Source organism: Hyla sarda, chromosome 5, assembly GCF_029499605.1.
Source record: "Hyla sarda isolate aHylSar1 chromosome 5, aHylSar1.hap1, whole genome shotgun sequence".
In the NCBI taxonomy this organism is placed as follows: Eukaryota; Metazoa; Chordata; class Amphibia; order Anura; family Hylidae; genus Hyla; species Hyla sarda.
This window is the reverse complement of record NC_079193.1, coordinates 50,321,646-50,345,591: the sequence shown is the minus strand read 5'-3', so window position 1 is coordinate 50,345,591 and position 23,946 is coordinate 50,321,646.

The following is a 23,946-nucleotide window of genomic DNA, read 5'->3' as shown; positions in this document are numbered from 1 at the left end:
CTATATACAGCAGTTTTCACTTACATGCAGGAAGTGTGAGGAAAACCTCATCCAGCCAACTACTGTGTCTTGACAGGAGGGTGGGGGATAGGTCAGTGAGGGGTTTACCCAGAGACCAGCACCACATGATTCCTGGCTTCACAGCCACAGCTCCCCTCCACTCTCCTCTCCTCTCTGTGTGCCAAGTAAAATCAATGGATTTATTAGATGAATCTAATAAATCCATCTATTTTACTTGGCTGCCTGATGGTTCCTCTCTGCGCCAGACAAACTCCTGACTCCCTGGTCATTCGGTTTCGATTTTACTCTCACCCAGGAGGGCTGCAGTGGACCTTCTTCTATATCTCTTCTGCACTTTACCTTGTTGTGTGTGGGCGCACAACCAACTTTGGTAAGCGGCTTGGGAATTACCGTCCCCTACCCCCACCTACAAGATCTACTGATCCCGCACATGAGGCGCCTTCCTCCCTCTCTCTAGATCTATCTGTGTGCAGTGAGAGAAGCTGAGTGAAGATTGCTGTAGATCTCATCACTAACTGCTGCCATTCATAGCATAACATGATTTATTGCTGGAGTAAGGATGAAAAGAACTGTACAGTGTGTGAGCTGCAGTGTGAACATGCACACTGAAAGCAATTGTCTGGCAGCCATTACACAGAGCTGCACTGACTTCTGGGAGTTGTACTCTGTGCTGCAAACAAGGAAAACATTTTATTTAGGAGACAACATGGGTCAAAGGAGCTGCAAAAAACACATGGATACCTACAGTGGACACAGAACAGGTATTGTGGTGTCTTTGGGGCATTTTTATGGATATTCTAGGAATTTGTTTTATTTGACTATGCTACAGGGGCTACAGGGGCTGTAAAGTTAGTGTAGTTCATAATATAGTGTCTGTACCTGTGTGTGACAGTTTTCTCACAATTCTTCACCCCAATATTTATTTTTAACAGCATACAAAAGGACTGTTGTCTCAGATTTTTCCCACGTTGCAATACGGCCGAGACCTTACATCACTAGTCAGCTGATGACAGGAAGCCTGTCTGCTTCAATGGGTTGTGGGATCGATTAGTGGGAGAGAGACCAATCTGCAACTAATGCAACAGCTGTAGGCACCCTGATTGAAAACCACAGGTCTTTTGAATAAATGCAGCTAATTCATGTTTCAATGGGTGGGGTGGCTGATGTGTGGGAGGGAGGAAAATGGAATTATGGGATTTGTAGTCAAAAAAAGAAAACTGAAACAGGAAATACCAGTTCACAAAAAGCTAGCCATAATTTTATGGTAATCTCACAACATAGCCATTTAGCCCCAAGACAAGCACAGATCCTTCCTAAGCATGTCCATTACTGTCTGCCAGGTACATATTAAAATCACCTTATGTTGGATAACCCCTTTTACTTCCCTGGAGTACCCCTTTAATCTGACCCTTGTAATACTTTTTCCATATACAGGGCTGTATAAGGGCTAATATTTTGCACAGTGATCGGTAGTTTGTATCGGTACCACTTTTATTTTGATGGGACTTTTTCATCACCTTTTATACATTTTTCTCTGGTATGTGAAGTGAGCAAAAATCAGCAATCCTGGTATTTTTTAAATTTACATCTTTCACTGTACAGTTTCATTAACTTCCTTATATTTTAATAGTTTGGACATTTCCGCACATGGTGATACCACACATATTTATGTTTATTTTTGTTTACATTCAAAAAATGGAGAAAGATGGGTGTTTCAAACTTTAATTAGGGGATGGGCTTAATTAAATGTATTAACACAAATTGGAACTCTATTTTTAGTCCCCATAGGGAACTTTAACCAGCAATCTTTCAAATGCATACAATGAACAATGCTATAGCACAACATTGATCAGTGTTATTGGAGCTCTGCTTCTCTAGCCTGAAGAATAAGGCTAGAGAAGCAGAAAGAAGATTGGACAGCACTGAGGCAGGTAGGGACCCTCTGGCCACCCTGAAGACTGATCAGGACCCTTCAAACTCGCCACAGAGGTCCTGATCAGCCACACGAAAGGACTGTTCATATTCATTTATTTATTATTTATGTTTTTGTCACTGAGCTCAAGTTTCTGTTCTTTTTATGTCCACTAGAATTAGTCAGAGTGTGGTAATCCTTCTGGGTGTCCCTCCTGCTGGTCTAGGGGAGGTGTGTGTGGCCAATAGGCTCCTCACCTCTCTGCCATGCCCCAGGTATCCCTGCTTCAGCAGTGATGTTAAACCTGTTTCACTGGTTCCTTGGTGACAACCTGGCTAATGCTTAGTTGTTTGCCTTTTGGAGAAGGGCTTGCGATGGACCACATCCTTGTGTACATTTTTTTGTGTGAACACACTTTGCCCTTTTTACTTGCACTTGGGCGACTTGAGAGCACGTACCTCAGCTCGTAATGCTATTTTAACCATTTTAGTACTGCAATCACCTTTCATCGTGGCATCTGAAGGGTTAAAGCTAGACATTAGTGAGTTTCCAGCATTAGTGGTATGACCCTACTGCTGATAGCAGCCAGGACTTACTGGGTATAAAATGTGCTCAGCTTGTGAGCGCGCTTCATACGCCCCGACCGCAATCAAGCGGATCAATGTATGCTCTGTGTTGTCTCAGGGTTAAAGGGGTTATTTGGCATTTGGGCAAAACAAAAAAAAAGTTTACAAACATATAGCCATGCTCTTACCATAATGCCCCAATTCCAACTTTTCACTTTGGAATCCTGTTGACCCACTCACACCCTTTACAAGATCCTTAACTGTCTGGTTTGTGCATCAATGTGCGCAGTGCCTAAAACTACATATTCAAACAGTCACCGTGCTCCCTGGCAACATAGAGGCACGGGAGGCTGGCAAATCTCCCGGTGTCTAATGGGAGTTTGACGTATTGGGCCCAAAGTGCTCTAATACAACCCTTTCTCAAGGCCTTTTGAAGTACACAAGACATTCTTTAGGACAAGCTATATTGCAAACAGAAACATAGCCCTAATATGTTAACCAGTGCCCATATAGCTTAAATGCAACATTAAAAAGATTATATCTGTGAGGAAATGTGGAGCACCCTGGACTAATATGACACGTGCCGCTGTTACCTGCCTTGTAGAATCCCTCAATTTGGCTATCACTGCCAATTCTCCTGGACCTTCCGTTGTCAATTTGGTCATGAGTAGGAAACTTTACACTAGAAAAAAATGGAAGGAGCATGCTGTCTGACAAGCCTTGGTAAAGAGATGTAGTTATTAGGAAGGGAATCCAAATAACCAGACTGTCAGATTGGCACAGCTGAGACATTGGTAACAAAGAAAAGCAGTTGGAAGGGACTCATAAAGTGCCAGTCCTCATCCCAGACTGTGGTACATAGTAACATTACTATTAATTAAATTGAAATTAATGCAGACAGGGAACCTCTACAACATGGAGCAATTGCTAGATATTTGGTGTTGATGTTTTTTCTTTTTATCGTCCAAATCTAGCAATACCTGAGTTAAACTTCCTGCTGCCCATTTAGGACATGCCACCTATTAAATCAAGAAGACCCTGAGAGCCCCGGTGTTAGGCTTTACAAATGCAGAATCAGTGTTTACAAGGCAGCAGCGGTAACAGAACATGTTCTCTGTTGACATCCGTTACACGTCTCCTGCTGGTAAACAGCTGTGATACCTTGGCAGGAGTCAGGCATTTTAGCAGTAAGATATATTCATTCTAGAATCTTAATTGCCATAGTCTGAGAGTCTGAGTTCCAAAATAAGCCTGGCCAAGGAGGTCAGTAGTTTTAGAAGCTAAATACTTTCTGAACAAATCCTAACATTAAAAGGAGAGGTGCTAACATGTAAAACTAAATATATGAACTAATATTACAATATTTTAATGAATATTTATTTGTCTATGAATTTTATGAAATGGAGAATGCGCTCAACGATCTTTCTGAAGGGAATAGGTTGTCAGCTCCATGGGAAGATTTAGATGCAGTGAAGTGCAATATGTTGGGGGTATCGGGGATTGACATAGGAGGCGGTCATGCAAGAAAAATACATGACTAATAGACCAATAGTTAATTTGTCATGCAAGTTGCTTCTTCATTCTTAATATCTGTGAAGACTCTCACAGTTTAGTATGTTTAGATGTATCCCAGTTAAAACTTATCATATAATGTCTATGGAACACTTCTCTTAAAGGGGTTATCCAGGAATCAAAAAACTGAGATTATTCCTTTCAAAGATGGCTCCCTGTCTGTCTCCAGGTTGGGCGTGGTTCTGCAGCTCAGTTCCATTGAAGTGAATGGTACCAAGTTGTAATACCACACCAAAAGTGGAGACAGACAGGGAGTAGTCTTTATAAGAAATTAAGCCTGTTTTTTTTATTCCTGAATAACCCCTTTAAATTTTATGGGCCCTCAAAAGTAGTGACAGTACTTTGTAGAGTACTGCAATAGCAATATTAACATATGTTTGGTAAAGGACATTTAGGTTGCATGACAAAGAATGTCTGTCCTCAATGTTACTATTGTACGATTATTGACTTATTTACTAAGCCAGTATTATTTAAAAAAAACACAAGAATAATATAACTTTATAGAAATAAAAATACTCCACACGTCCCTCTATGGCCATTTTATGAGAGAAAATAATGCTGATCATTAAAATAATAAAGGGAATCCAACAAATTAGAAAAAAAAATACAAAGAAAGAAAAAAAGAAAGAGCATAATAGAAAACATAAAAACAAAACAAAAATTATACTTACCTGGCCTTGGTCCAGGATAGGCTGTGGTTACTGCCAAAGGTTCCCTGGTCAAGAACAGAATGTACATCTGATTATGGTTTACAATCCCTGTCCAGATAGAGTAAGCCAGTGATGTATAAAGCATCACTAGTCCAAAAATCTACTAATAGTAAGCCAGTTATCACAGTGCATAAAGCATTAGTGGCTTACTGTTCAGTTAGTGGTCAGAGAACTCCTGTAAGATAAATAAATAGTTTCTGCTTTATTTACACAGTTTCCATGTCACTCTATACTGTTAGCATGTACTACCACAAAAACTACTGTGTAAGTGACTGGTGATGTGTAAGCTCTACAAAAACTGAAGAAATCCCACTGGTGCATCACAGTTCAAAGATAACGCACCAACACAATGGAAGGAATAAATGAAACTGTGTTCAACATTTTTTGGTCTGTTTTGTGCCAATATGTTGGCGCATGTGCTATTCTGAACCTAATGCACAAAAATGAGTGCCGTTTTTTTTCCATCCTGTTAATTTGGGCTAAAATCATTAACCAAAAGTACCTCTCCATGGAATTTTTAGAATGCCACCCATCATTTTTTTGGTACATATTTTGTTGCATTGTACACTTAAATTAACTAGGCGGATTGAGAGTTTCTGGTGCAGTTGTGCCAAAAATGCATTACATTTGCACCAAAAATGCAGCAAATTGTTAAAGACATGCATCATTTTCATTTATGATAAGCCATTTATAGGTGGGGCTGACATTCAGACTGCCTGACAATTTTTATTTCTTCATTCTAACATCTGCGGCAGTGTCTCTATTTGTATTACTTTTTATTCTGGGCTTAGGAGTCCAGTCGGTGGTCCTGTTGAGTGAGTGACCGCCTTCCCTTCCTGCACATTGAGTTAGTTACTGCCCACTGGACAGTGTGAACAGCATGAACAGAAAGCACAGAATGAACAGCAAGTTAGGTGTGTAACCCCTTTCCGCAAAATCAGGTACATGTACGTGGTGATTAGGGATGAATTCCCGCATCACCACATACACGTACCTGATGAGAATAAGTTGTCACAGTGCCGCCGAGCGCTGTGACAGTTTATTGAGCTTGGCTGCGCTGCACAGCCGAGCCTCCCTGAATCTGGCCAAGGACCAATCACAGTAATCCCCGGCTGGCTATCATTGCTATTGGTCTGTCTGTACAGACGGACCAATAGCAGGGATCTGATGTGGGTCTCCTCCTTCCCCCTCTCCTGGTGTGAAGCGATCGGTGGTGAGGAGGGCCCCATCCGAGGAGGCCACCCGCAGGCACTCAGGATTGGAGCTGCACTCCAATCTTGGGTTCACCTTGTAGACGCTGCGGTCACAGAGACCGCAGCATCTATTAGGGTAACAGAGGGAGGGAGCTCCCTCTGTCACTGATCGGAGTTCTGCAAAATGAAAGCAGAGCGGTGATAATTGCCACGGCAACCGGAGGCCTTACACTTGCCTCCGTTGTCATGGCAACATGAGCGATCCAGTCCCTACCTAAGGTAGGGACTGATCTATCCTATGCCTGTCAATACTGACAGACATAGGCAAAATTCAATGGAGTACAGATGTGTACTCCATTGAATTATGTGTATAAAAAAAATAAGTGTGGAAAAAGTGTGGGAAAAGTGAAAACAATAAAAAAAATTAAAAAAAAAATTAGAAAAATAAAAGAATTTTTTTTTCGAAAAAATATAAAAAATAATAAAATGAATTATCTATATGTGTATAATACACCCCCAAAAATAGTCCCCCCCCCCATTTATCAACATGTCCCGCAAGAAAAGAGTCCTCACACAATTGCCTTAGTGAAAAAAAATAAAAGTTATAGCTCACAGAATGCGCCAACTTAAAAACATGATTTAAAAAAAAATAGTTTTTATGCCATAAATGAACTAAAATATTTAAAAAAAAGTATCTAAATTTGGTATCGACGTAATCGTATCAACTTGCAGTGTAAAGTTAACATGTCATTTATACCGCATGACGAACGACCTAAAAAATAAAATAAAAAAACAACCGCAGAATAGATTTTTTTTATGTATACCACCTCATAAAAAATAGAAGAAAAAAATGATCAGAGTGTCACATGTACCCCAGAATGGTAACAATGAAAGTGTAAACTTGCCTCCCAAAAATAATTTTGCACCCCCAAGGCCCCTGTAATTTTATATGATGCCAACTAAATATCCTAAACTAAAAGGATGCCCAAAAATCCACAAAGCATGCCTTCATGTCTGAGGCCTGTATGAGAGACACGTAGCGCACAAAGGCCACATATGGGATATTTCTAAGTACATCAGAATTCAGGGAATAAATCTTGAGTTTTATTTCTTTGTCAACACCCACTGTGTTACAGAAAAAAATGGATTAAAATGAAAAAGCTACAAAAAAAATTTTTTTTTTTAAATTCCGCCTCCACTTTGTTTTTATTTCTGTGAAACGTCTAAAGGGGTAATAAACTTCTTTAATGTCATTCTGACTACTTTAAGGGTGTAGTTTTTAAAATGGGAGGATTTATGGGGGTATCTAACATACAGGCCCCTCAATTCCACTTCAGAACTGAATTGATCCCTTAAAAATCAGATTTTGCAATTTTTGGAAAATCTGGAAAATTGCTACTAAACTTATAAACCCTCTAACATTCTAAAAAAGTAAAAGAATGTTTATCAAATGATGGGAACATAAAGTAGACATATTGTAGATGTGAATTAATCATTAATTTGGTTCGGCATGGCTATTTGTCGTACGAGCAGAAAATATATCTAGAAAAATGGTAATTTTTCATATTTTATAAAAAAAAAATTTATTTCTTTTTTACCAAAAGAAACCCCACTAAATATATAAAAATTTACCACTAATGTAAAGTACAATATGTCACTAAAAAAAACTATCTCAGAATCGCTTTCATAACTGAAAGTGTTCAAAAGTTATTACCAAATAAGTGGATGCATGTCAGATTTTGAAAATTTGCCTTGGTCATTATGGTCAAAACAGGCTGTTGAGTAAAGGGGTAAATTTCACATTTAGCTGAATTTTTTCCTGTATAAAGTAACTATATATCAATCTGCTTAGCAGATCATGTTATATAGAATAATGTTTTAACATTAAACAATTTAATATTAAACATTTCCTTAGCTCCTAAGCGCCTTCAGCAGTTTTAAAGGCTCAAAACTGCCCACAAACGCCATTTAAACAATAACATTCTCAAAATATCATATATTGTTCTTAAAAATCCTTGTGACTCCACACTGTCTTAAATTTTCTCAGTATGCAACCTTACCCTGGACTTCACAGGATTTTTTTTAATGCATTTTTTGGCACTCTTTCTCCCCAGATAATAGAAAGGTATGCATATTTTAGTTATTGTAAAGCCTGGCAGACTTATGGAAACAGTATTAATCCTTTCTTTACTCTACTGGTACGGCTCATATAAACATAGAGGAACATAAGTTGATGATTCTTGGGGCCTATTTACATTTGCTCTTGATTAATTACTTCTAACTTACAGCTCCAAATAATCCTTCATTTAGAAGGGTTTTTTTCTTCATTATTTGTCAATGAAAAGATTTATAAGACCACAAGAACATGACCTTAATGGGGTAATGTAATTTATATATCTAGTAATATGCTGTAATTTATTTTTATATATTTTAAAGAAAACCTGAACAGCGAGCTGTGTTTATAGTAGCACTGACTTCTTGTAACAATGTTATAATAGTAGCATGGAGGACGATGGAAAACTACAATGCATTTGGAAAGTCTTCAGACCCTTTCACTTTTTTAACATTTTACTAGGTTGCTAAAACAAAAAACATGTAAAGTGTACCAGTCGCTAATAAAAAAAACTTTTTATACAATGTAGATAATACCGCCAATGTATATTTGTAATATACATTGGATAAAAAAATTGTATATTTTTGTCCTTACAGCTATTGCCTGTGTGTCTCTGTGAGTAGTCCAATTACAGGAAGTGAGGGCGGGACAAGCAGGGCTATGTACACTGAGGACAAGCAGGGCTATGTACACTGAAGAAAAGCACGGCTCTGTACACCGAGGACAAGCAGGGCTATGTACACTGACCACAAGCAGGGCTATGTACACTGAACACAAGCAGGGCTCTGTACACTGAGGACAAGCAGGGCTCTGTACACTAATGAAAATCAGGGCTCTGTGCAGTGAGGACATGCAGGGCTCTGTACACTGAGGACAAGCGAGGCTCTGTACACTTAGGACAAGCAGGGATATGTGTACTGAGGAAAAGCAGGGCTCTGTACACTGAGGACAAGCCGGGCTCTGTGCACTGAGGACAAGCAGGGCTCTGTACACTGAGGACAAGCAGGGCTCTGTACACTGAGGACAAGCAGGGCTCTGTACACTGAGGACAAGCAGGGCTCTGTGCTGTCATGTCTGGGCAGGGAAGGAGTTCACACTATTCTCGCCCACTCCCCTGTCCCTGCCTACTTACGTAAGTGCCATAGACGACCGGTCCGGAACCACGGTGACAGTCCCTTCCTAAATAAGTGAGGGACAGTAACAGAGTATCATAGGGAAATCAAAAGCCCAGCCAAAACTAACAAAACCAGAATAAATAGAATGAGTACAGCGATAGCTAGGTAAGTTACTAAGAACTATCACAAGCAGAGAATGACTGAAAAGGGCCTCCTTATATATGCCTGAGCTGCAACCAGGAGGACTCTAATTGGCTCAGCAAGCTTAACCACACCCAGGAGCACAGAGGCATCGTCCCAGCAACCAAACCAAACAACAGGGCTAGAAATCTTTAACCCTATGGGTTCTGGCAGAACCAATCATTACATGGGCTCAAGAAGTGAGGGTGAGACAAGCAGGGCTATCTACACTGAGGACAAGCAGGGCTCCGTACACTGAGGACAAGCAGGGCTCTGTACACTAATGAAAAGCAGGGCTCTGTGCAGTGAGGACATGCAGGGCTCTGTACACTGAGGACAAGCGAGGCTCTGTACACTTAGGACAAGCAGGCATCTGTGTACTGAGGACAAGCAGGACTCTGTGTACTGAGGACAAGCAGGGCTCTGTACACTGAGGACAAGCAGGGCTCTGTGCAGTGAGGACAAGCAGGGCTCTGTTCACTGAGGACAAGCAGGGCTCTGTTCAGTAAGAGCAAGCAGGGCTCTGTGCACTTAGGACAAGCAGGGCTCTGTACACTGAGGACAGGCAGTGCTCTGTACAGTGAGGACACGCAGGAATCTGTGCACTGAGGACAAGCAGGGCTCTGTGCACTGTGGACAAGCAGGTCTCTCTAAACTGAGGACAATCAGGGCTCTGTACACCGAGGACAAACAGGGCTCTGTACACTGAGGACAAGCAGGGCTCTGTACACTGAGGACAAGCGCATATCCAAGAGTCCAGAAGACTCTATAATGCAGGACGGTGGACCACCAAAAGACATTCTTCTATAAAATAATTTTTTATGAAATAAAGAAGCAGAGTTCATCCCTCTGCGTATTTTTTTAATGAAAATTTTAGTTAAAAAATCACACGCAACAATTGTTCAATGGTGTAATGGTTATTATTGTGGAAAATTCAAGTTTATTACTGTGATAATTATCAGAAAATTAAAAAAAAAACCACTACCCAAGAGTGTTTAATAACCCCATACATTGCACCATAAATGTTGAAATTTTAGTTAAGCATGTATGTATGTATTTCAAAAATCCTAAAATTAAAGGCCCAAGTCCAGAAGCATCAGGAAGTCAAATACTTCCTAAAAGACACAGGAGCAGTCAGGAGTAGGCATCAGCAGTACCCAAGAGGCTTTAATAACCCCTTACATTGCACGATCACTCGCGAGATTGAGCAATAACAGGTGTGTTATGCCCTCAGATGTCCGGGGCTGCACGCGCGCTACACTGAACGGACCAGCGTGTGTCTTTCACCGACAGGTGCGGGTAACGCGCTGAACCCCCTTCGCGATAGGGATCAGGGATTGCAATTATTTGCCAGGAAAGAAGAATCACAACTAAGCGCCGGTCATAAGCTCGGGTTCATTAAGTCCCTGCCCTTTGTACACACCGCATGTCTCTACTACCGATTGGATGTTTTAGTGAGGTCCTCGGATCGGCCCCGGCGGGGTAGGAGAAGGCCCTAGCAGAGCGCCGAGAATTTAAAGATCATTGTTGAAATTAGCATTAAGCAAAGCCTGAGGCATCAGGGAGGCAATTATTTCCTGAAAGACACAGAATGAGTCAGGAGCAGTCATTCACAGTACCCAAGAGGGTGTCATAACCAACCCCTTACATTTAAAGATCAATGTTGAAATTTGCATTAAGCATGTATTTAGCTACTGCAAAACATCCAAAAATGTAAGGCCCAAGGCCTGAGGCATCAGCGAGGCAATTATTTTCTGAAAGACACAGAATGAGTCAGGAGCAGTCATTCGCAGTACCCAAGAGGGTTTCATAACCATCCCCTTACATTTAAAAGTCAATGTTGAAATTTGCATTAAGCATGTATTTAGCTACTGCTAAACATCCAAAAATTGAAGGACCAAGGCCTGAGGGCAGGGAGGCAAGTAGTTCCTGAAAGACACAGAATGAGTATGGAGCAGGCATTCGCAGTACCCAATAGGGTTTCATAACCCCTTACATTTAAAGATCAATGTTGATATTTGCATTAAGCATATATTTAGCTACTGCTAAACATCCAAAAATTAAAGGCCCAAGGCCAGAAGCATCAGTGAGGCAAGTAGTTCCTGAAAGACACAGGATGAGCCAGGAGCAGGCAACCGCAGTACCCAAGAGGGTTTCCTAACCAACCCCTTACATTTAAAGATGAATGTTGAAATTTGCATTAAGCAGTATTTCGCTACTGCTAAACATCCAAAAATTAAAGGCCCAAGGCCAGAAGCATCAGTGAGGCAAGTAGTTCCTGAAAGACACAGGATGAGCCAGGAGCAGGCAACCGCAGTACCCAAGAGGGTTTCCTAACCAACCCCTTACATTTAAAGATGAATGTTGAAATTTGCATTAAGCAGTATTTCGCTATTGCTAAACATCCAAAAATTAAAGGCCCAAGGCCAGAAGCATCAGTGAGGCAAGTAGTTCCTGAAAGACACAGGATGAGCCAGGAGCAGGCAATCGCAGTACCAACGAGGGTTCCATAACCCTAAATGATAACCCAAGAGGGTTTCATAACCAACCATAATTGGGAAATGTTGGTGTAGCAGCTTGGTCAATCTACTCTGAGGCATCTGGCATTGGTGGCTGGAAATCCTGGCTGATCCATCCCTGATTCATCATGACAAACGTCAGTCTCTCCACATTTTTAGTGGACATACGAGTTCGCCTTGGGGTGACTATGGCCCCGGCCGCACTAAACACGCGCTCTGATGGCACACTGCTGGCCGGGCAGGACAGCTTTTCCAGGGCAAACTCTGCTAGTTGTGGCCATAAATCAAGTTTGGCTGCCCAGAAGTCCAGCGGATCTTCAATGGTTGTTGCCATGGCCATGTCAAGGTATGCCACCACCTGCTGGTTCAAGTCCTGCTCCATGTCTACCTGCTGCTGATGAGTTGCTTCACTATGCGGGTGAAGAAAGCTACTCATCAGCGACTGTAGACTCAGGCTGCTGCTGATTGAGCTGGTACTGCTCCTCCCACCCCTCCCCTCCCCAGCAGCCATGGCAGTGGAAGGTGAGCGCAGAGGGCCCCCCGAGTCAGACCTGCGAGTGGATGGACCATGTGGCCGATAGGCATCAGCAAACTGACTACGTAGAATCTCTCTGTAGTAGGTCAGTTTGTCCTCCCTCTCAGTGGGTGTAAAAAAGGCCCCCATTTTGGGACGGTAGTGAGGGTCTAATAAGGTGGAGTTCCAGAAGTCATCCCGCTGACGAATTTTGACAATTCGGGGGTCACTACACAAGCAACTGAGCATGCATCGTGCCATTTGCACCAGTGACTCGGAGGGACTACCTGCCTCCATCTTCACTGCATACTGCCACGGTGTGTCTGGGTCCTCTGTCTCAACTTCCTCATAACCCTCCAGCTCCTCTGGCTGCTCCTGCTCCTCCTTTCCTGTCCGAAGACTAGAAACACCGGCCATCTCATCCAACCTAAACTGTGCTCCACTCTGCCCCTCATCATCCTCCTCCTCCAGTTCAGTCCCCACAGGGCTCATGTAGCCTTGAGATGTAGGCGCAAAGTCTCCATTGCCGTGACCAGCCATGGATTCAATCATTTCTTGTAGGAAATGTAGGAGTGGAATTACGTTGTTCATGGCATAATCCAGGCGACTCACAAATAATATGGCTTCCTTAAATGGCCTCAGCAAACGGCAGGTGTCACGTATGAGCTGCCACTGGTTCACATTGAAGCTACACAGGGGAGTACTCCTATCTGCTTGGATCATCAAGAAATCGGTCATGGCTTTTCTTTGTTCGTATAGTCTGTCCAACATATGGAGGGTGGAATTCCAACGTGTGGCAACATCACAAATAAGACTATGTTGTGGGATACCGTTCTGACGCTGCAGCTCAAGGAAGGTGTGCTTGGCGGTGTACGAGTGGCTGAAGTGCATGCACAGTTTCCTTGCCATTTTCAGGTTGGGATTTTGCAAATGGGGTGAAGACTTGAGGAAGTGCTTGACAACCAGATTCAACACGTGTGCCATGTAGGGCTCATGTTTCACACTTCCTTGTCACAGCGCGGACACAATGTTCTTCCCGTTGTCTGTCACCATGGTTCCCATTTCCAGATTTCGTGGAGTAAGCCATACTCGGATTTCTTTACAAATGAACTTTAGCAGTTCCTCCCCTGTGTGACTCCTTTCGCCAAGGCAAACCATGTGAAGAACAGCTTGACACCGCCGTGCCCTACACACATGGTACCATGAATGGCCACCGAGATTTGGACGTGGAGTGGAGGCCGAGGACACGGTGGAGCATGAGTAGGCGGTGGCGGCGCACACTATAACAGGACCAACTGCCTGGGAGCGAGAGCGTGGAGGAGGAAGCGGTTTGACCTGTCCAAGTTGCTGTTGTGGCTGTGCAGGAACCACATTTACCCAGTGAGCCGTAAAAGACAAGTATTGTCCCTGCCCGTAGTTACAGCTCCACACATCGGAGCTGCCGTGCACTTTTGAACACACCGACAGGCTCAAGGACTGGCCCACCTTTTCTTATACAAACTTATACAGGGCTGGTACTGCCTTCTTCGCAAAGAAATGACGGCTTGGGACTCTCCACCTCGGCTCGGCACAAGCCATCAATTCTCTGAAAGGTACAGAGTCCACCACTTGAAAAGGGAGGGACTGCAACACCAGCAACTTGGACAGGAGCACATTCAAATTCTGCGCCGTTGGATGAGTGGGCGCATACTGTTGTCTCTTGGACATGGCTTCGCTGATGGATTGTTGGCGGAATGGCTGACTAAAAGCGGGAGAAGCAGGAGCGACAGAAGGAGGGTTTGACACAATGCTCCCTTCGGCTGAGGTGATGAAGCCTTGGCTGGATGAAGGAGGGAGCGGATGGCCACTGGGTGATGCAGCAGGCTGGACCACTACATCGGAGCCATGGTTCTCCCTGGCCGCTTCATGGTGGCGAAGCATGTGTTGACGCAGGGCCGTGGTGCCGACATTTGGACAGATCTTGCATGTGGCTACGTGAACCTCCTCCAGATGCCTTATGAAAAACTTCCACACCGCCGAGTAGCTGATTTTCCCACCCACAGTCCGCACTAATTGACTGCTACTGGCGCCGTCTCCAGGAACCCCTGTTCCACTACCTCCCGGAAAGGTAGGCTGCCGCGAAGCAGGTGGTCTCCCCCTGGCACGTTTGGCTCCTGAATTTCCACTACTGCCACCACGCTGACTGCCAACCATGCTACCGCCTTGCTGCCTCAAGGGCAACCTGCAACTCTCTTCTCCTGATAATGATGAAGCCCCTTCTGCACCCGGCTCCCAATTGCGATCGGCTTCATCATCATCAACAGTTGTGTGCGTGTCACTGATGTCCTCCTCAGGTTCCCCAACAGTGTCTGCTTCAGGACCCTGAACACTTGCAACACCGCCTCCCACATCACTCTCCGCATCACTACTTGGCCATCTAGCGGAGCAAGCGGCGCATGTCTCCTCCCCTTCTTGGCTGTCCAGTAGCTGCTGACTGTCCTCTATTGGATCGTCCTCAGTAAATAGTGGAGCTGAACCCACAGCATAAGATACTTCTTTAGGAGAGGGAACCGCATAGGACATAGGCAATGGGAGGACACGGACTGCTCCCGGGCCATGCCAACTGAGGGTTGTGTCTGAGGAACCCACCGACTGTTGACTGGGGGTGTCAGATGTCACTTGTGATGATGTGGATGACCGTGTTTACCAATCGATGACGGAAGATGGGTTGCTGGTGGAGACACGACTGCTGGCTGATAACGGGAGCTCAGGCCTCTTGCTGCGACTTCTGCTGCCACTCGCCCCAAGTCTGCTGCCAACTCTGCCTGAAGTATTTAGGCCTCTGCCACTCCTCTGTGCACGTCCTGACACTTCTCTGCCTGACATACTTAGTGAGTTTATGAGGGTATTACAATACGCTCCCCTACTCTTTAAACAGTATTTGTCTAGATCAGCAGCAGGTGATTACTTACGGCTGTCCTTGAACAGTATGTAGGCCCTTGACAGATTAACAGTTACTAGATGGTACAATACTTGAATGTACCTATGCGGTATGCACTGATGAGGGCAGTAATATGCATAACTATTAGCAGAACAAACTCTGTATTTTTGTAAAACACCAGCCGGTGGATACTATTGTTTGGACTTTTACGGTTTGGAGCACCTTGACAGATTAACAGGTACTAAATGGTACAATACTTGGATGTACATATGCGGTATGCACTGATGAGGGCAGTAATATGCCTATTAGCAGAAAAACTCTGTATTTTTGTAAAACACCAGCCGGTGGATACTATTGTTTGGACTTTGATGGTATGGAGCACCTTGACAGATTAACAGGTACTAAATGGTACAATACTTGGATGTGCCTATGCGGTATGCACTGATGCAGACAGTAATATGCCTAACTATTAGCAGGAAAACTCTGTATTTTGGTAAAACACCAGCCGGTGGATAGTATTGTTTGAACTTTGACGGTTTGGAGCACCTTGACAGCTTAACAGGTACTAAATGGTACAATACTTGGATGTACCTATGCGGTATGCACTGGTGAGGGCAGTAATATGCCTAACTATTAGCAGAAAAAACTCTGTATTTTTGTAATACACCAGCCGGTGGATACTATTGTTTGGACTTTGACGGTATGGAGCACCTTGACAGCTTAACAGGTACTAAATGGTACAATACTTGGATGTACCTATGCGGTATGCACTGATGAGGGCAGTAATGTGCCTAACTATTAGCAGAAAAAACTCAGTATTTTTGTAATACACCAGCCGGTGGATACTATTGTTTGGACTTTGACGGTATGGAGCACCTTGACAGATTAACAGGTACTAAATGGTACAATAATTGGATGTAGAAAAGAAGATTGTAGCAAGGGTCCAGCTCCTGGGTGTGCAAAAATCTATAAAACTTAGCCTTTAATAGTGCACATAAAAACATGGAAAAATCGCCACTCGGTGGCAAGTGACATGTCACTTTTAAAGAAGGGTGAAATGCCGACGCGTTTCGAGCTGTGGCTCTTAGTCATGGCGTTGGTACCTTGTCACATGGGGGTTTAAATACCTGTTAGCATATGGTCAGGTCCCACCGTGGATCAGAACTCCCCGCCTCCGTCAAACAGGATGTGACGTGGCATGTGGAAGATAGCTGGATAGAAGTGCAACCAGGTGAAACCTAATTGGGGTGCTGAATAGAGCTAATTAACCCATAGGTGACCTGTTTGCTAGCAAACAGGCATATCATATTGGTTTCAGTCTATCTGCCGTTGTGCCCACAAATACATGTATGAGGTACAATATACACAACCGCAACCTGAAGAACACAAAAAAGAGGTCACACAAATTCCAGATTTTATGAAATATTATGAAGGAACAATAACGACATAGAAAACCCAAAGGATGAAGCCAGAAAGCCAAAGTAAAGAAAAAAAGTTTTACTTTTGCTTTCTGGCTTCATCCTTTGGGTTTTCTATGTCGTTATTGTTCCTTCATAATATTTCATAAGATCTGGAATTTGTGCGACCTCTTTTTTGTGTCCTACAGGCAGGGCCGGATTAAGAGCATCATGGGCCTGGTGCTGAAGATTATCGAAGCATATAAAATGAAAACGCTACACAAAGCAGTTTTGTCACATTTTTTCATGCACATTAAATTACCAGGATAGCTGTATTTATGTTAGTGTATGGAAACTTTGCATATCTTTATAGAATCTGTTCTTTAGCTTAAAAAAAAGAAACAACTCACTTTTATGGGGACCCAGAGGCCCTCATTTACTATTCTAAACCCGACTTGTTTTGTCGGGTTTTTTTGGCGCATCTTTGTCTGCGACATGTCGCAGACATCCTGCGCCAGTCTGCCACACGATGTAACATTTTTTCCCGACGGACCCGATGTGGATTCTCCCAAACCCAAAAAAGGGGTGTAACCCGACATTTCTGAGCTTTCCCACGTATTTATAAAGGTTTACAACCCGAATTTGTTGAATTGTTGTGGATTTTTTCCCGACAACTCAGAGGAGTTGGAAACCAAAACGTACAAAACCCACGTGCGACAAACAGGATGCGACATAATAATAAATACCAGGGGAAAAAAGCAGTCGGGTACGAAAGCAACATAGACTTACAACCCGATTTTCTAAGTAAATGAGGGCCAGAGTGTCAAAGAGGTGTGGTAGAGGGTCTGCTATGCCCCCAGACTGTATCACCTATACGATTTTACGTCACATCTGCTGCTTCTTTGGTTATCATGCAGGGCTCGCTTGCCAGTGACGTGTTGCCACTTGTGAACCACAATCCATATTCATGGTGCATGCACAGGATGTCTGGTCTGAGTCCAAACCCGTCAGACTGCTCAGGCATCACAATCCCCATTCACGGCTCGTAGGGGATGCATGTGTCAAAGAAGGCGCGGAGAAGTGTTGCAGCCCTGTAGCCACACCTCTTTCACACTCAATGCACCCCTAAAATTTTTTTTTTTTTTTGGTGAAATAAAGGGTCAAACAACATCTATGAAGATATGTAAAGTATCATACACCTACATCTTTTATGGCTATGCTAGCAATTTCATATGCATAAGGCTTCTTTCACACTGCGTTAGCACGCGGCAGTATGACGGCCGTCGAGGGAGCCTGGGGGAATAGCGGGAGAAAAATTACTGCTTGCGCCATCTTCTCCTGCTAGTCCCGTTACAAAATAATGGCGCCCGACGGACCCCATTATAGTAAATGGGAGTCATCGACCCCGTTATTGCACGTTGTGCCCCATATCAAAAACTGCCATTAAAGGCTGAAAAAAGAGCCTAATGGCCGTTTAAAGGGGTGCTCAGCATTTGGAACAAACTGTTCCAAACGCTGGAGCCGGCACTGGAAGCTCGTGAGGTCACGCCCCCTCCCATAGACTTGCATTGAGGGGGAGGGGTGTGACGTCATGAGGGGGTGGGGCAATGACGTCACAAGCTTCCTGCTCCAGCGTTCGGAACAGTTTGTTCCAAACGCTGAGCAGCGTAGCACCCCTTTAAGGATGGGGCACAACGGCAGTGTGAAACTAACGTATGACAGATGCCCTTTAAACAATTTTAATTTTCACAAGTGTGAACCCCGCCCATCTATAGTGCCCAAATGGTTATAATGCCATTTCTTAATGGGACTCGCAGGCAATATCTTCTCTCATCAGCGTCGTTCTCTTTTATTTTATTTTCCATCTGGCTCGGACCTCTGTGACGATTCCTTCCAGACGTATATCGTTATTGCAGGATTGGTAGGGAAACATTTTAAGCGCAGCAATTACCCAGCACTGCATTAAGTAGTACAGCTATAAGAAGATATGTCATTCAGAAACAAGGAAAAGGTCTTCACACCTAGCTTTTTATGCTCCTGAATGGCATATCTGTTTATAATAGCTCAGCTATTATAGACTGATTTGCCTATAACATATAATCAAAGCTGTCTATAATAGATCAGCTATTATAAACAGATATGCCATTCAGGAGCATAAAAAAGCTAGGTGAGAATTGTCATCTAGCTTTTCTGGGCTCCTGAATGGCATATCTGCTTATCATAGCTCAGCTATTCTAGACAGATTTGACTAAAAGTTATAGGAAAATCTATCTATAATAGCTGAGCTATGATAAGCAGATATGCCATTCAGGAGCCCAGAAAAGCTAGTTGAGAATTTCTCACCTAGCTTTTTCATGCTCCTGAATGGCATATCTGCTTATCATAGCTCAGCTATTATAGACATATTTCCCTATAACATATAGTCAAAGCTGTCTATAACAGCTGAGCTTTTATGAGCAGACATGCCATTCAGGAGCATGAAAAAGCTAAGTGAGAAATTGTCATCTAACTTTTCTGGGCTCCTGAATGGTATATTTGCTTATCATAGTTCAGCTATTATAGACAGCTTGATTATATGTTATAGGCAAATCTGTTTATAATAGCTGAACTATTATAAGCAGATATGCCATTCACGAACCCAGAAAAGCTAGGTGATAATGTTTCACCTATCATTTTCATACTCCTGAGTGGCATATCTTCTTATAATAGCTCAGCCACTATAAACAGAAATGCCATTCAGGAGCATGGAAAAGCTGGGTGAGACATTGTCACCTAGCTCTTCTGTGCACCTGAATGGCAAGTCAGTTCATGCCTGGTGGACTAGTGATACCTTTGGGGGAAACTCCTGGGGCAGAGGCAGAGCGTAATGTGCCCTGGCAGCGGGACCTCAGGCAAGTGGCAGCTACAGCACACACAGTAGTTTTTTAAACTTGGCGGGCGCTGGTCGAATGGGGGGGGGGGTGTCTCATACGCTGATGTCATGTGGGGCACGCAGGTCAGCAGGTTACGCAGCCACATCACCACCAGGGCCGTAGGTAAGCCTGTGGGCCGGCCTGGGACATCGCAGGACCAGCCCTCTTTTACTGTTACCCAGAGACGGCTCTAGAATTTGTGAGGCCTTAGGCATAACTCGAACATGAGGCCCGGCAACATTTTCTGCAGACGTCACATACTGATCCGATCGGCTATGAGATGGCAAATTCTGTCCAGTACATCGAGACCACAATCACTAATAATACCAGTATACAAGGAGGGCAAAATTTAAAAAAAATATATCATTTAGCAGGTTTTGGGGTGCGTCCGTCTCTATGCAGTGCACTTTTCAATAAAAAGACTCTTAATCTTTATTCTGTAGGTCCATACGATTAAAATGATAACAATTTATATACCGTATTTATCGGGGTATACCACGCACCGGCCTATGACACGCACCCTCATTTTACCAAGGATATTTGGGTAAAAAAAAGTTTTTTACCCAAATATCCTTGGTAAAATGAGGGTGCGTGTGTGCGCGTGTATACCCCGATACACCCCCAGGAAAGGCAGGGGGAGAGAGGCCGTCGCTGCCCGCTTCTCTCCCCCTGCCTTTCCTGGGGTCTAGAGCCCTGCTGTCGCCGCTTCTCTCCCGCTGGCTATCTGCGCCGCTGCCTGTTCTATCCCCCTGACATTGCCGGCACCACTGCCCCGTTGCCTCCCCCATCCCCGGTTGTATAACTACCTGTTGCCTGGGTCGGGTCCGCGCTGCTTCAGGCCTCTGGTGTGCGTCCCATGCGTCGTTGCTATGCACTGCATGGCGCGGCGCAATGACGAGTGACGTCATTGCGTCTCGCAGTGCATAGCAACGACACGGGGGACGCACACCGGAGGCCTGAAGCAGCGCGGACCCGGCCCCGGCAACAGGTAATTATACAACCAGGGATGGGGGAGGCCACGGGGCAGCGGCGACGGCAATGGGTGCCACTGCCCCTTCTCCCCCTGTCTGTCGGCGCCGCTTCTCTCCCCCTGGCTATCAGCGCCGGCAATGGGGCACCGATAGCCAGGGGGAAGAGAAGGGCCGGCAGCAGGGCACTAGACCCCAGGACAGGCAGGGGCAGAGGTCTCTGCACCTGCAAAGCTGCTGCAGTTCATTGATTTAAAGCGCCCGCTTTAAATCATTGAACTGCAGCGGCTTATTGGCGTATAACACGCAGGTAGACTTTAGGCTAAAAATTTTAGCCTAAAAAGTGCGTGTTATACGCCGATAAATACGGTAGGTTATTTCTATTTAACTACTATTCTTGTTGTACAAAAATGAAGTTTGCTTTAAAGTGTCTCTTCTCACCCCTATAACCCTTTTATTTTTCCGCATACAGGGCGATATGAGGGCTCATTTTTTTGTGCTGTGATCTGAAGTTTTTATCAGGACCATTTTTTTTAAGACACCTTTTGACCGTGTTTTATTTTTCGACCAAAAATACGCACTTTTGGACTTTGATATTTTTTACGCTTTTGCCTTTCACTGTGTAACTTAAATAACATTGTATTTTATTACTTCAGACATTTGCACACGTGGCGATACCACATATGTTTATAGTGTTTTTTTTTTACATTATTTCATTTGAAAAATGAGGAAATGGGGTGATTCAAACTTTTATTAGGGAAGGTGTTAAAAAATAAATACATAAATACCGTATTTATCGGCGTATAACACGCACTTTTTAGGCTAAAATTTTTAGCCTAAAGTCTATGTGCGTGTTATACGCCGATACACTCCCAGGAAAGGCAGGGGGAGAGAGGCCGTCGCTGCCCGCTTCTCTCCCCCTGCCTTTCCTGGGGTCTAGAGCCTTGCTGCCGGCCCTTCTCTCCCCCTAGCTATCGGCGCCGCTGCCCCTTCTGTCCCCCTGACTATCGGTGCCGGCGCCCCACTGCCGGCACCGATAGCCAGGGGGAGAGAAGTGGCGCCGACAGCCAGGGGGAGAGAAGGGACAGCGGCACCAATTGCCGGCGCCGCTGCCCCGTTGCCTCCCCCCATCCCCGGTGGCATAATTACCTAGGTCGGGTCCGCGCTGCTGCAGGCCTCCGGCGTGTGTCCCCTGCGTCTATGCTATGCACGGCGCATAGCAACGACGCCAGGGACGCATGCCGGAGGCCTGCAGCAGCGCGGACCCGACCCAGGTAATTATGCCACCGGGGATGGGGGGGAGGCAACGGGGCAGCGGCGCCGGCAATTGGTGCCGCTGTCCCTTCTCTCCCCCTGGCTATCGGCGCCGGCAATGGGGCGCCGGCACCGATAGTCAGGGGGACAGAACGGGCAGCGGTGCCGATAGCTAGGGGGAGAGAAGGGCTGGCAGCAGGGCTCTAGACCCCAGGGAAGGCAGGGGGAGAGAAGCGGGCAGTGACGGCCTCTCTCCCCCTGTCTTTCCTGGGGGTGTATCGGGGTATACACGCGCACACACGCACCCTCATTTTACCAAGGATATTTGGGTAAAAAACTTTTTTTACCCAAATATCCTTGGTAAAATGAGGGTGCGTGTTATAGGCCGGTGCGTGGTATACCCCGATAAATACGGTATATGTGATTTATTATTATTTTTTTACACTTTTTTAGTCCCCATGTGTAGGCCGGCCAGTATAGGGCAGCGAGAACAGGGACATAATACTGCAGGACTACATACCGTGACTGTGCTGCTGTACCCACTGCCCTGGTTACTAATATATATATATATATATATATATATATATATATATATTATGTACGTAATATGGGCCAGGCAGGGCAGAGAACACAGCACAGTCATTGATATACAGTGACATAATACTGTTGGGCTATATACCTTAATTATGCTGTACCCACTGCCCCTGGCTACTGTATACACGCATATATATATATATATATATATATATAAATGTATAGCAGCCAGGGCAGTGGGAACAGTACAGCGGGTGTATATAGCCCAGCAGTATTATGTCACTGTATATCAGTGTTTCCCAACCAGGGTGACTCCAGGTGTTGCAAAACTACAACTATGGCAAACTGGTAGTTGTAGTTTTGCAACAGCTGGAGGAACCCTGGTTGGGAAACACTGCTGTATATCAATGACTGTGCTGTGTTCTCTGGCTGGCCCATACAGCATATACTACAATATATAAATATATATAGGGCAGAGAGCACAACACAGTCACTGATATACAGTTAGTGACTGAATGCTGCCCAAGCCAGGCCCGGCCACTGGGACTTTTCTACAGAGATTGTCACCTTCTGACCTTCTTCTTTGCACTGATGGCCCCTCTGCAGGTCGGAGACTTTCAGACTGGACGGAGCTCACATGGAGGGAAGATACAGACCGCAGAGGCTGTACAGCTGTGAGGCAGTGTCTCTTTCTCTGCTGTCTCTTCAGCTCTGCGGTGAGCAGCCGGGGGAGGGGTCGGGCGGGCAGGGACTATTTACTAATAAGCTCCAGTGTCTTTGGCACATGACCAGCGTCACCAGCCCCATCAGCCCCCTCTCTTAAAGGGGCAGCAGGGGCTGGTCGGAAGAAGCGCTGGGGCCCAAAGGAAATGTTTTATTTTTAAACTTCACTCCCTGCGGTCGGGGGGAGAGTAGGGAGTTGGGCTGATCAGTCTGTGTGGGCCGTTTGTGCGGGCCGCTGGGCCTATTTTAATGCAGGGACCTGGAGCTGCCGATCCATCCACCCCTACGTTAATCCGGCCCTGCCTACAGGTTGCGGCTGTGTATATTGTACCACATACATATATTTGTGGGCACAACGGCAGATAGACTGAAACCAATATGATATGTCTGTTCGCTAGCAAACAGGTCACCTATGGGTTAATTAGCTCTATTCAGCACCCCAATTAGGTTTCACCTGGTTGCACTTCTATCCAGCTATCTTCCACCTGCCACGTCACATCCTGTTTGACGGAGGCGGGGAGTTCTGATCCATGGTGGGACCTGACCATATGCCAACAGGTATTTAAACCCCCGTGTGACAAGGTACCAACGCCATGACTTAGAGCAACAGCTCGAAACGCGTTGGCATTTCACCTTTCTTTTAAAGTGACATGTCACTTGCCACCGAGTGGCGATTTTTCCATGTTTTTATGTGCACTATTAAAGGCTAAGTTTTATTGATTTTTGCACACCCAGGAGCTGGACCCTTGCTACAATCTTCTTTTCTACATGTTACGGGGAGTGGCGGCTCATATTTGGTATTGCCACATGTGAAAATGTCCAA